This window comes from Sus scrofa, chromosome 3 (genome assembly GCF_000003025.6).
Source record: "Sus scrofa isolate TJ Tabasco breed Duroc chromosome 3, Sscrofa11.1, whole genome shotgun sequence".
Lineage (NCBI taxonomy): Eukaryota > Metazoa > Chordata > Mammalia > Artiodactyla > Suidae > Sus > Sus scrofa.
In genome coordinates this window covers 92,326,782-92,337,612 of record NC_010445.4, presented here as the reverse complement: position 1 = coordinate 92,337,612, position 10,831 = coordinate 92,326,782, and the positions used below count along the sequence as shown (strand labels likewise).

Sequence of the window (10,831 nt, the reverse complement as noted above, 5' to 3'; positions counted from 1 at the left end):
GATTATGACAATGCACGTAAAGAACTTAGCCCTGTACCTAGCACTCTGTGAGAGGTCAGTAAATGCTATGCTTATTAAATTTTGAATCTTATACCAAAATCTTTTTTTTTTTTTTTTTGTCTCACACACGTTAACTTTAATCGCCACATAAAATTTCAGTCAAGCGCGGGTGATACGACTTTAAGTGTCTATTAATGCTTTACCGTTCGTAAAGCGCTTTCAAAGCCTGGTCAATGGCGGAAAGCTCTTGAAGAAACCCACTGAAGCTCGCGCTGTTGCGGTCGTCGCTACAGTCCCACCGCAGCCTCCGCGGGTCGCCCCAGCCAGACCGCCACGCTCGTCCCGCCTCATCTCGCCCCGCCCCCACACCACCTCGGCCACTCAGCAGTCGCGCCGCGCACTGCTGCACTCCTATAGGTCCTTCCGGGACGGGCGAGGCCTTTCCATTTTCCCGCCTTCCCCAGCCCTTCCTCAGCCCGAAACCCGACTGGCCCACAACGTCTCCGCCCTGCCTTCCGTGCGAGCCCCGCCCTTCCGGACACCGCATCTACCCCCTTTTCCTCTCCCACCCGCAGTTCTGGGCAGCCAGCCGGTCCCGGACCGGCCCTTCGGTAGGAAGTGGGAGGGGACAGGGAGAGACTGGTGGAACCCCCTCCCTAGGGGTCGCTGGAGGCGGGGACCAGAGGGAGGGGCGGGGCTAATCTCCTTGGCGCCGCGTTGCCATAGCAGCGGGGGAGGGTAGAGGGAGGGGGAGGAAGCGAGCGGGAGGGGGGATGTGGTACTGCCGCTGCTGCCACCGCAGCTGCTGCTGCCTTCTCGCCGCGTCTTCCCGGAGGCGGCTGCTGGAAGCCGCCGGGAGCAGCTGCGGTTCTCTGCCATATTGTGTCTTCCCCTGCCTGTCCCTCGCCTCTCCGCTGCCGCGGCCGAGCTGATGGTGAGTCCCAGGCGGAGCGTAGCCCTCCCCAGCCGGCGCCGCCCGGCGTTCGCGCTCCCCGCGCGGACTCGCGGAGCCGCTCCCGGGCGTGGAGGCAGCGCGTGCGGCAGGCGCCGGGTGTGGGGCGCGGAGGCGGCTGTCCCGTGACGCGTCCGGACATTTTTGTCCGGGGAGGAATTGGCGCCGGCGCAGAGTTCTCTCTTGCGTGCGGCTTGGGTTGTGTGGGCTCCCGGGGGGTGGTGAACTGAGGGGGTGCGGCTCCGTGAGGAGTTAGTTTTTCCTGAGTGGTAATGATCGCCCGGGAGGGGTGCCGGCTGTTCGGAAAGGCTCGGAGTTGGCTCTGAGGAAGCTTAAGGCTCGACTCAGGGCCAGTTATTAGAGGAAGCGCCCCAAACCCGCCGAGAGTCTTTGCAACACCCCCTCCCCCGGCTTGAAGTGCAGCGAGACGTGCCAGGCGTGGGGTCCTGTCCGGGACCGGGCAGACTGGCTGGGCCCGGCCAAATAGTGGCCGGGGAGGCGCCGGGCGCGGCCGGGAATGAACTTCGAGCAGTGGGGCGACCGGGCGTTGGAGTGGGCAGGGGCGGGTCCCGGATGTGGGGGTGGCCGAGCTCGGCACCCTCTGGCCACTCCTTCAGCAGGCGCCCCCGGGGCCTCTGAGGGGGGCCGTTTTGGTAGGGTGGGAGTTAGTGTTTTTGCGCAGCAATATGGACACTTCCTGTTCGCGGCTTCTCTTGGCCCGGTGGTTATCTCTGCCCTTAAGTCCTCTTTCCTGGGAAGGTGAGAGGTCGTGAGGGCGTGTGTGAGATAGTTCAGCTTTTTGAGTTCTCCCCACCGCAGCATCCGCGAGTCTGGAACCCGGGAGGACGGTGGGAGTCAGGGGACCGCGGCCCATGTGCGTTGTGTTCCATTTTACTCAGTTCCACCCCTTTGCCTCTTTGAGGAATGCCTCAGTTCCCATCGCAACTCATGGGAGTCGGAGTGTCTTAATTCATTGGGAACACACTCTCGGGATCTTGTTGGACTTGATTTCTGCTTTAAAATCTCTTTAAAGCAGCCTCTGTACTTCGTTTTCACTTTGCAGGAAAAAAAAGTTTTAGCGTGCAAAGATACACATTTTTTTCGCACCCCAATTCTGACGTTGTGGGAGAAGGTTGATTATTTTTTCCAGGTTTAGTTTACACTGTTTCTCCTGTCTTCAGATTGTGACAGCCACGTGGCCGGCTGAGTATAATTGAGTGCCCTAGCGCCTCTAGAGCACAGGCGTCACTGGTAGCCAGGGGCTTTGTAACTGTGCAGTATCTGCATCCACATTTAATGTGGTGTTTTCTGAGATGGGGAAGTGGGAAAGACCGAACTGTTTATGTCTTTTCCAACCGAATCTGTTGCCTTGCAGTCTTTGTAAGGGGTATATTGACATTTTTGCCGCCTCCTGCTATTTTGATGATTCATCTTTAAATTCTCAGCAGTATTATGTACCATTAAGGAGTGATGGGTAAATAGAAGAGTACATTATGGAATTTATCAACTAACTCTGGGAAAAAAAGTGTGAATTTCAGAGCTGTTAATGAGAGGCTTAATGTAATCAGAAATAATCACCTTCTTGAGGATTTCTTTTTAAATAGTTGATTTATGCATGTTCACTTAAGCTTTTTTGAGGCAGAGTATTGACAGTTAATATGTTAACATGAACAGATTTTAAGAGAATGAAGTTTAATTTTTAGGATACATAAGCGTAAAATGTCAAGGGTTGAAGATAAAAAAGTTAATAAAAAGTAAAATAAATAAAATAACTTTAAATTTAAAAAGATTAATACAAATTAAAAGGGTTGAGGATAAACTTGGAGAGTTTGGAAATTTTTAGAATTTAAGTACATAACAATCCTTGGTTACTAGTGCATCATACTTCATTTTGTAATGCTTTGGTGAATTAGAATTATTTCTGGAGTTTCCAGGTGGCTTCGCGGGTTAAGGATCTGACGTTGTCCCTGCCTTGCTGTAGGTTCCATCCTTAGCCCAGGAACTTCCATGTGCCACAGACATGACCTGTAATAATAATAATTTGAAATATTTCTGTAACGTTTGTTTGTATTTGAATCAGTTTTACTTGAAAAGTGCTAAAACCACAGGAAACATTTAGAATATTTAAAAGAATTGTTAGAAGAAGTTAAAGCAGCACTTTTTCATAATTTTAATTACACCATAACAAGGGTTCTCAATGATGTTAATAGCTAAAAAGATGGGAGGGGCTTCAGTGCAGGAAAGATAATACATTTGAGAAATTAGTATGTGTGCTGACCAATGAGTGCAGTGCTTAGTGGAGGAAAAAAAAAAGCTAAATGAGGTGAAGAAATACTTTTAAAGCAGGAAGCGCTGAAAACATGCTGGGAGATAACAACGTTATTAGTTATGGGATCAACCATCAAATGAAACTTTTAAAAGTGCCATCCAAACGGGGGGTTAATCTTGTTCTTATGGCAGTTTGTGTGTGTGTGTTGCTGTTAGACTGTGTCATTTCAGTTACTGGGTTTTGTATAAATGCATAAGCTCCTCCAAAATAAAGTTTTGAGGATCCAATGCTTTGCTGATTGATTTAGAGAAGAAAAAGAGGTCTAAGATTTGATCTCTCTTCTTGGGTTGAAGTGTCATGATTAGTATACATAAAAGTTTATAGGAGTTCCCATTGTGGTACAAGGGAAACAATCCAACTAGTATCCATGAGGATGTGGGTTTGATCCCTGGCCTCGCTCAGTGGGTTGGGCATCTGGTGTTGCTGCTATGAGCTGTGGTGTAGGTGGCAGATGTGGCTCAGATCCTATGTTGCTGTAGCTGTGGTGTAGGCCAGCAGCTGTAGCTCTGATTCGACCCCTAGCCTGGGAACTTTGATATGCTACATGCACAGGCCTAAAAAGCAAAAAAAAAAAAAAAAAAAAAAAAAAAAAAAAAGTTTATGTAATTAAGAGTTAAATTGTATGATGCAGGCAGGTACTATAAGAGTTCAGAGAAGAAGGAAACTAGAGGGTTTGAGTAGATAGGAGAGGCTTTTGAAGAAAGTAAGGTTCTTGCTTTCAAAAGTCTAACCTTCGTGTTGCTCCCATTAGATTAATCCTCCTAAAGGTTATATCACTAATGACCAGCATGAATACCAAATTTCTTCCCAAAACTTTTCAAACTTTGGTCCCAGAACTTTGGTAAGTGTTCATTATTACCACTTCTAAGTGGTAGAACAATTTTCCTTCTTTTTACCTTTGCTGATACAACATTTTTCTGTTGGAAATGCACCTGCACTCATCCTCTTAACTATTGAAGATCTACTCACACTTGAGATTTGGTTAAAATCTTGCCCTAAGAGTCTTAGAATCATAAAATTTTAGACCTTCTTTCACATCTCCAACTGAAAATTATTTTCTTTCTCTAATAGCGTATTATTCTTTTGGGCTGTAGCATTCTATACTGCCTTGTTTTTATGCAATAAATATTTTCGAGCACCTACCCTTCACCAGGCACTTTTCTAGGAACTGAAGCTACAGGCTTAATTAAGACAAATTCCTGTATTCTTTATCATCTTTTTAGGTTTTATCAAGAAATTCAAATTCAGGTTTCAAGAAATTTGTAGTCTTTGACCATCCAGGGGAGTCTTATTTTTTTCAGATATGTATTATATGCTTAGTATTTGATTATTTTCTGAGTACAGCAAAGGCAGCACTTAGAATATGAGTGAAGAGATGTATGCAAAGCTCTCTGTAAGTGAATGATTCAAAAGAATAACCAATTATGGATGGCCTTAAACACATCATTTCTGAATTCAGAATAGGGTTTGGTACCCCCTCCCTCTCCAAAAAAAGGGAAGGAATTTGAACCTGGTAATGATAAGATAAAATCCTTATTTGAGGAAGTTTCACGTGACAGCAGTATGCAAGACTAATTATTGACTATGGGAAGGAGAAAGATGTATTGAAAGATAAATTAATAACTTTGATAAGGAGGTTTGGAAGAGGAGTATAATCAAAATGGTGAGTTAGGTTAGAGTATAAACTGAGTGGGAGATATCAAAGTGAATATAACCTTCAACGACTAGAGATTAGAGGTGTGGGATTTACAGTTAATGTAGAGTTGACAGCTTAAGTCAGTAATTGAAGTGTTGATGCTTGGGAAACAAGTTTAAGGGACATCTGCTTTGGTCATATGTGACTTCATGATTAGTACTATAGATTTATTCAGTAACTTTAGTTCCACTATATGAGAATGCTGCCAAATAGAATCTGAAAGAATGTTTATCATCATTCACTTTCAGGGTTTTTTTTTTTTTTTTCTTTTTAGGGCCACACCTGTGGCATGCTAGGGGTTGTTTCAGAGCTGCAGCTGCTGGCCTATGCCACAGCCACAGCCATGCCAGATCCAAGCTGCATCTGTGATCTACACTTCAGTTTATGGCAATGCCAGATTCTTAAGCCACTGAGCGAGGCCAGGGATCTAACCCGCGTCCTCATGAATACTAGGTGGATTCTTAACCCACAGAACCACAAAAGAAACTCCCATTCACTTCCAAGGGATTTTGATTTATGTATTTATTTCCATTACCCTAACTTTTTTTTTTATTTAAATAAGCTTTTAATTTTAGAATAATTTTACAAAAGAGTAGCAAGGTAGTAGAGTAAATCTCACTTGGTTTTTCTTACTGTTAACTTCTTACATTATGGTACATTTGTCACAACTAAAGAAACTTTAGTAGTAAAGTAAAAAAATGTGGTACATTGCTACATTACTATTAACTAAATTGCACACTTTATTCAGATTTCATTAATTTTCCCCTAGAGTCCTTTTTCTCCTCCAGAATTATAGTTTCAGACTTTTCTTGTTTTTGATGACTGTGACTGTTTTGAGGACTACTAGAAATTTTGTAGAATAGCCCTCAATTGAGATTTATCTGATGTTTTCCTCATGATTAAACTGGGTTATGGGTTTTAGGGAGGAAGACAACAGGTGAAGTGCCATTCTTATCACAGCATCAAGGGTATATACCAAAAAACATAAAAATTGATGATGTTAACATTGATCACCTATTTGACGTCTTTGTGAGGTTTCAGTCTCCACCTGTTCATACTCTACTCTTTGGAAGCAAGTCGCCAAGCATAGCCCATGCTCAAGGCCTTGACCTAATTTTGATTCATGTATTTTTTATTTCTCTTAGCCTGATTTCCTTGTGCATAAATCAGCATTTAAGCTTGGACAGATATTTATTGAGTATCTACTGTTTTTAAGTGCTAAGAATTTAGTACAGAGCAGGAGACATCGTTCCTACTCTTTTGGAGGAGTCTGCCTAATGTAATCATAAAATAGAATGTATCCCCTTACCTGCATAGGTCTTCTTTCATTGACAGTTATAAGCATAGTATTACTGTAAGCCAAAAGGCATAAAGCTATTAAGTAGCCATTTAGAAAATATGCTGTCATCATAAAGGTTAAATGTATATATCATAAAAATAACTATCTTTCTGCTACCAACATGTATAAAGTTACTTTGGTTCTCTCCAAGTAGGTGTATTACTGTTGAATTACCAGAATAGTTTAGTTATCATTAATTATCTTCATATCTTATAAAGTTTGCAGGTTGTATAAGAAAATTCTTGGCTTCTTTATTGTATTTTTCTAGGTATTTGGTGCTTTTGCTACTTAGAGGTTTTCGAAGAAGTTGTTGGAAAGACTTGTTGAATGAGAATTTGAGTTAATTTTTCTACTTAACTGGGTTAACTAAAAGTACTCTTACTTTGAATTCTGATTGGAATTCTTACTGAAATATTAATGCATTTTCACATTTTTTAGTGTTCAGTCCACTGAGCCTAATTTAATATTTAAATTAGAATTTTGACACAGTATAGTTATTTTGAGGCATATGTATAACCCTGAAGGTAGAGAATTGAGGAAATTGATAGACGTACATTCTCGTGGTTTATCTTAAAAGAGGAAATACAGAAAAAAAGGAAGAGATTTCTTGTAAATTAAGACTTTACTGTTCCTTCTGCCTGCCCTATGCCTCTCCTCCATCCTTAAAAGTTCAGTTTAAATTCTACCTCTGCGCCGACTGAACAACATTTGTTAATAATCATAGCAAGAATTAAGTGACTACCATGTTTTGGCTTGGTATTACCTTAGACACATGAGTATATAATTTAATCACCCATAACAACTGTGCAGTTGTTTTATTCTTATAAAGAAACAGAAGGTATGTAAATGCAGAGCTGGATATTTGAACCCAGGTCTTTATGATTTTAATTAGGGTTTTTTTTGTTTGTTTGGTCTTTTTTGGGCCGCACCTGTGGCATAGGGAGGTTCCCAGACTAGGGGTTTAATTGGAGCTTTAATTTAGTTTAATTTAATTGCTGCCAGCCTATGCCACAGCCACAGCAACGCGGGGTCTGAGTTGAGTCTGCGACCTACACCACAGCTAACAGCAATGCCAGATCCTTAACCCACTGAGCCAGGCCAGGGACCTGAACCCGCAACCTCATGGTTCCTAGTCAGATTCGTTTCCACTGTGCCATGACGGGAACTCCAGGTCTTTATGATTTTAAAACTTAATCTTGTTTGTTTGTTTTGGCTGCATTCTTGGCATGTGGAACTTCTGGAGCAGGGATCAATCCCCGGCCACAGCCAAGACAGTGACACTGGATCCTTAACTCACTGTAAAACTTCATATTCTTTGTGCTATGACCTGAAGTCTTTGAAAAATGGATATTTGCCAGGACAAGATGCTTGCATCTTGGTATCTCCCCAGGAAGAATACAGGGTAAAGAGAGCAAACTAATATTTATAGAATGCCTATTCTGTGATATGAATGCCACAACTATATTGTTGTAGTAAATTAAGTAAGTGATGTTGGGACATAGGAGGTTATTTGTCAGAGATTAAGTAAATTGATGGATGATGGGTCTGCTTGACATCAAAGCTTTATTACTCTTTTACTTTTCTATTTTTCTAGTACAGGACTCTGCTATATATATTCATTCTTTTAAACTTTTGCTTACTAAATTTTATGATCTGTGATAGAGCATAAAAATGAATGTAATTTTGTTCTGAATAAAGAGTTTATATTCTAGTACACTTTCTTAAATGTATGTTAAAGAATCAGTATAGTAAGTTGTTATTGAAAAGAAAATTTCAGGAGTTCCTGTTATGGCACAGTGGAAACAAACCCGACTAGTATCCGTGAGAATTTGGGTTCGATCCCTGGCCTTGCTCAGTGGGTCAGGGATCCAGCATTGCTGTGAGCTGTAGTGTAGGTTGAAGACGCAGCTTCGCTCTGGCATTGCTGTGGCTGTGGGGTAGGCCTGCAGCTGTAGCTCCAATTAGACCCCTAGCCTGGGAAGTTCCAAATGCTGAGGTTGTGGCCCTAAAAAGCAAAAACAAAAACAAAAACAAAAAAACAAAAAGAAGAAGAAGAAAGAAAGAAGAAAATTTCAGCAACAGCTATGACCTATTCCAGTGGATTCAGTCCCTGACCTGAAACTTTCATATGCCGTAGGTGCAGCCATTAAAAAAGAAGAAGAAGAAAGAAAAGAAAAAAGAAAATTTCAGTGTGTTGTATGTGGCAAGGGTAAAGACATTATTTCATTTTGTTTCAGTTATGTATGTAAGCATCTCATGGATCTCTTATAAAAATGTACTTGTTATGGGATAACATCAAAGGTTTGAAAACTACTGGTCTAGTGATTGAGTTGGAAAGGTAAGCAAATAATTAGGGTAATCAGAAATAGCAAGTAAGTTCTATTGTAGTGTTCTATATAGGGTGCTTAAGGATCATGATTGGAAAAAAACTAATAATTCAAGGAAGGCTCCTAAATAGATGACTTTGAGCTGGGGTTGGAGAACCTAAAACACATCTAAGAGCATGAAGGAGTGAAAGAGCATTGCATATTCAGGAAGCTTGGGGGTGGTGTGAAATAGATGCAAGCAGGAGCCAGAGATTTTAGGAAATTTGTAGGCCACCATGCTAAAGATTTTAGATTTTATTAGACCTGTGGGTTTTTCTGAAGTCTCTTGGCACTCTTTAGAACAGATGTGTTTGCGTATTTGATTCTATCATACAATCTAGAAACAATTTAAGGAATAGAAAATTTGACCATATAAAATATATGTAGTATAAAATGGTAACTATGAGAACAACTGTAGATAAAAGCAATCATAACCAGGAGTATCTGTAGTGGCTTAGTGGTAATGAACCCAACTAGTGTCCATGAGGATGTGGGTTCAATCCCTGGCCCTGCCCAGTGGGTAAGGATCCTGCATTGACATGAGCTGCAGTGTAGGTCATAGCCGTGGCTCCAGTCCTGTATTGCTGTGGCTGTGGTGTAGGCTGGCAGCTGCAGCTCTGATTTGACCCCTAGCCTGGGAACTTCCATATTCTGCCTATTTGCTCCCCCTCCCAAAAAAACAGTCACAACCAAAAAAATGCTAAGCAGTTTTGAGGTGACTATCAAATGCTCCTTTTCTACCTTTTCTTGCATTTTTGCTATTGCTAGCAGATTAATGGTAGCAAGTGCTAAAGTTTGAAGAAAACTTTAAAAAGTTCATTTTCCCTTTGAATTGAAAGACAACTTTTTTTCAGTTTTGAGGACAGTAGGGACCCCCAGTTGGAATATTAATATCTTATTGGGCCCATTTCTCTAAGCCCAGATTTGTGAACTTTACCTCCAGCTGTGTTTTAATTGACCTGGAACATTATTTTTTTTAATTTTGCATATTTGCCAACACTTAAATATTGGTACATTTCATATACAAAAATCTAGAGTTCCTTTGTTTCTTGAAAAACTAAATAATGTGTCAGCATTGGTTTCTTGGTGATAGGCTGAAGTTTATAAGTAGCTCTCTCACTTTTCTCTTGGGCAGTCTTCATCATTCTCTGTTGTCTTATGTAAGACCAGCCTCGCTTGTTTGTTGCCTGCTCCGCTCTTTTAAGGCTTTTGAATTGCCTGCTGTGTACTGTATTCTGTGAAGTGTTTTAAAAGGGGAATATGGGGTCTTTGAAAAATCATTACACCAGTATTAGGGAAGACGGATTAGAGAAATATGAGTTGGCTCTGGTTAGAATTAATTGTAGGTGATGTGCCCTCTTCTTCTGAACCCACAGTGCTTCACCTTTCCCAAAGCACTTACTGCTCACCACATATAACTTTCTCTTACATGTCTTATTTTGTCAACTAAATTATAAATACCTCATACATAATATGTGCTGGGTGAACCCTTGTTGAATTTAATTATTTTTATTTTTATGATTACTGTGTTTGTCTCAAAGATGAGTTTTCTTGGCAGTTTTAGAGTACCTTTTAACTGGAAAAAATCTTTTACACATTTTAAGTATTAGCCGCACTTTATTCTAAGAACGAGTAAATGTCAAGTACTTTTAAAGCATATATTATATGTGAAAAACAGAACAGGTAGGTTCTGTAAAATAAGATAGTGGACTTTTAATTCATTATCCTGTTTGCTAAACATCAGAATGAAACACTGTGGGAAAATTGTCTCTTGGTATGCTATGTAATTTTATTAAGTCATTTTGAAGATTATTCCAAGAGCTTTTTGTTACTGTATTTTCTATCTACTGATAGCTAGAAGTAGTTTTAAATTAATAGCATCTATGTTTTTTTCTTTTCTTTCCTTTTTTTTTTTTTTTTCCCCCTAGGGCCACACATGCAGCATATGGAACTTCCCAAGCTAGGTAAAATTTGCAAATCTGGGCTTACAGAAATGAGTCTTATATGTTTATTTTTTTTTTCTTGTATTCCTTTTATTTAAGTCTTCCTTTCTGAAATAATTTGTTTTCAATTTCCAATTCTTTCCTGAGCTCTGTCACTTTATCTCTGAGCTTTTCTATTTCTAATGTAAGTTTTTCTTTTCTGTCAT

General features: G+C 40.8%; 1 protein-coding gene across 4 annotated transcripts in view; it reads left to right on the top strand.

Moving 5' to 3' along the window:
• Positions 496-10,831, top strand: part of FOXN2 (forkhead box N2) — a 68,338-nt gene continuing 58,002 nt past the window's right edge. The window contains exons 1-2 of one of the 4 annotated variants that reach the window (XM_013987897.2): positions 744-934; positions 8,454-8,525. The gene's annotated coding sequence lies outside the window, so the exon portion shown is untranslated. Of the gene's footprint in view, positions 935-8,453; positions 8,526-10,831 lie in introns of all 4 variants that reach the window. The other 3 variants (XM_013987898.2, XM_003125154.6, XM_021087542.1) reach the window with 3 other exon arrangements.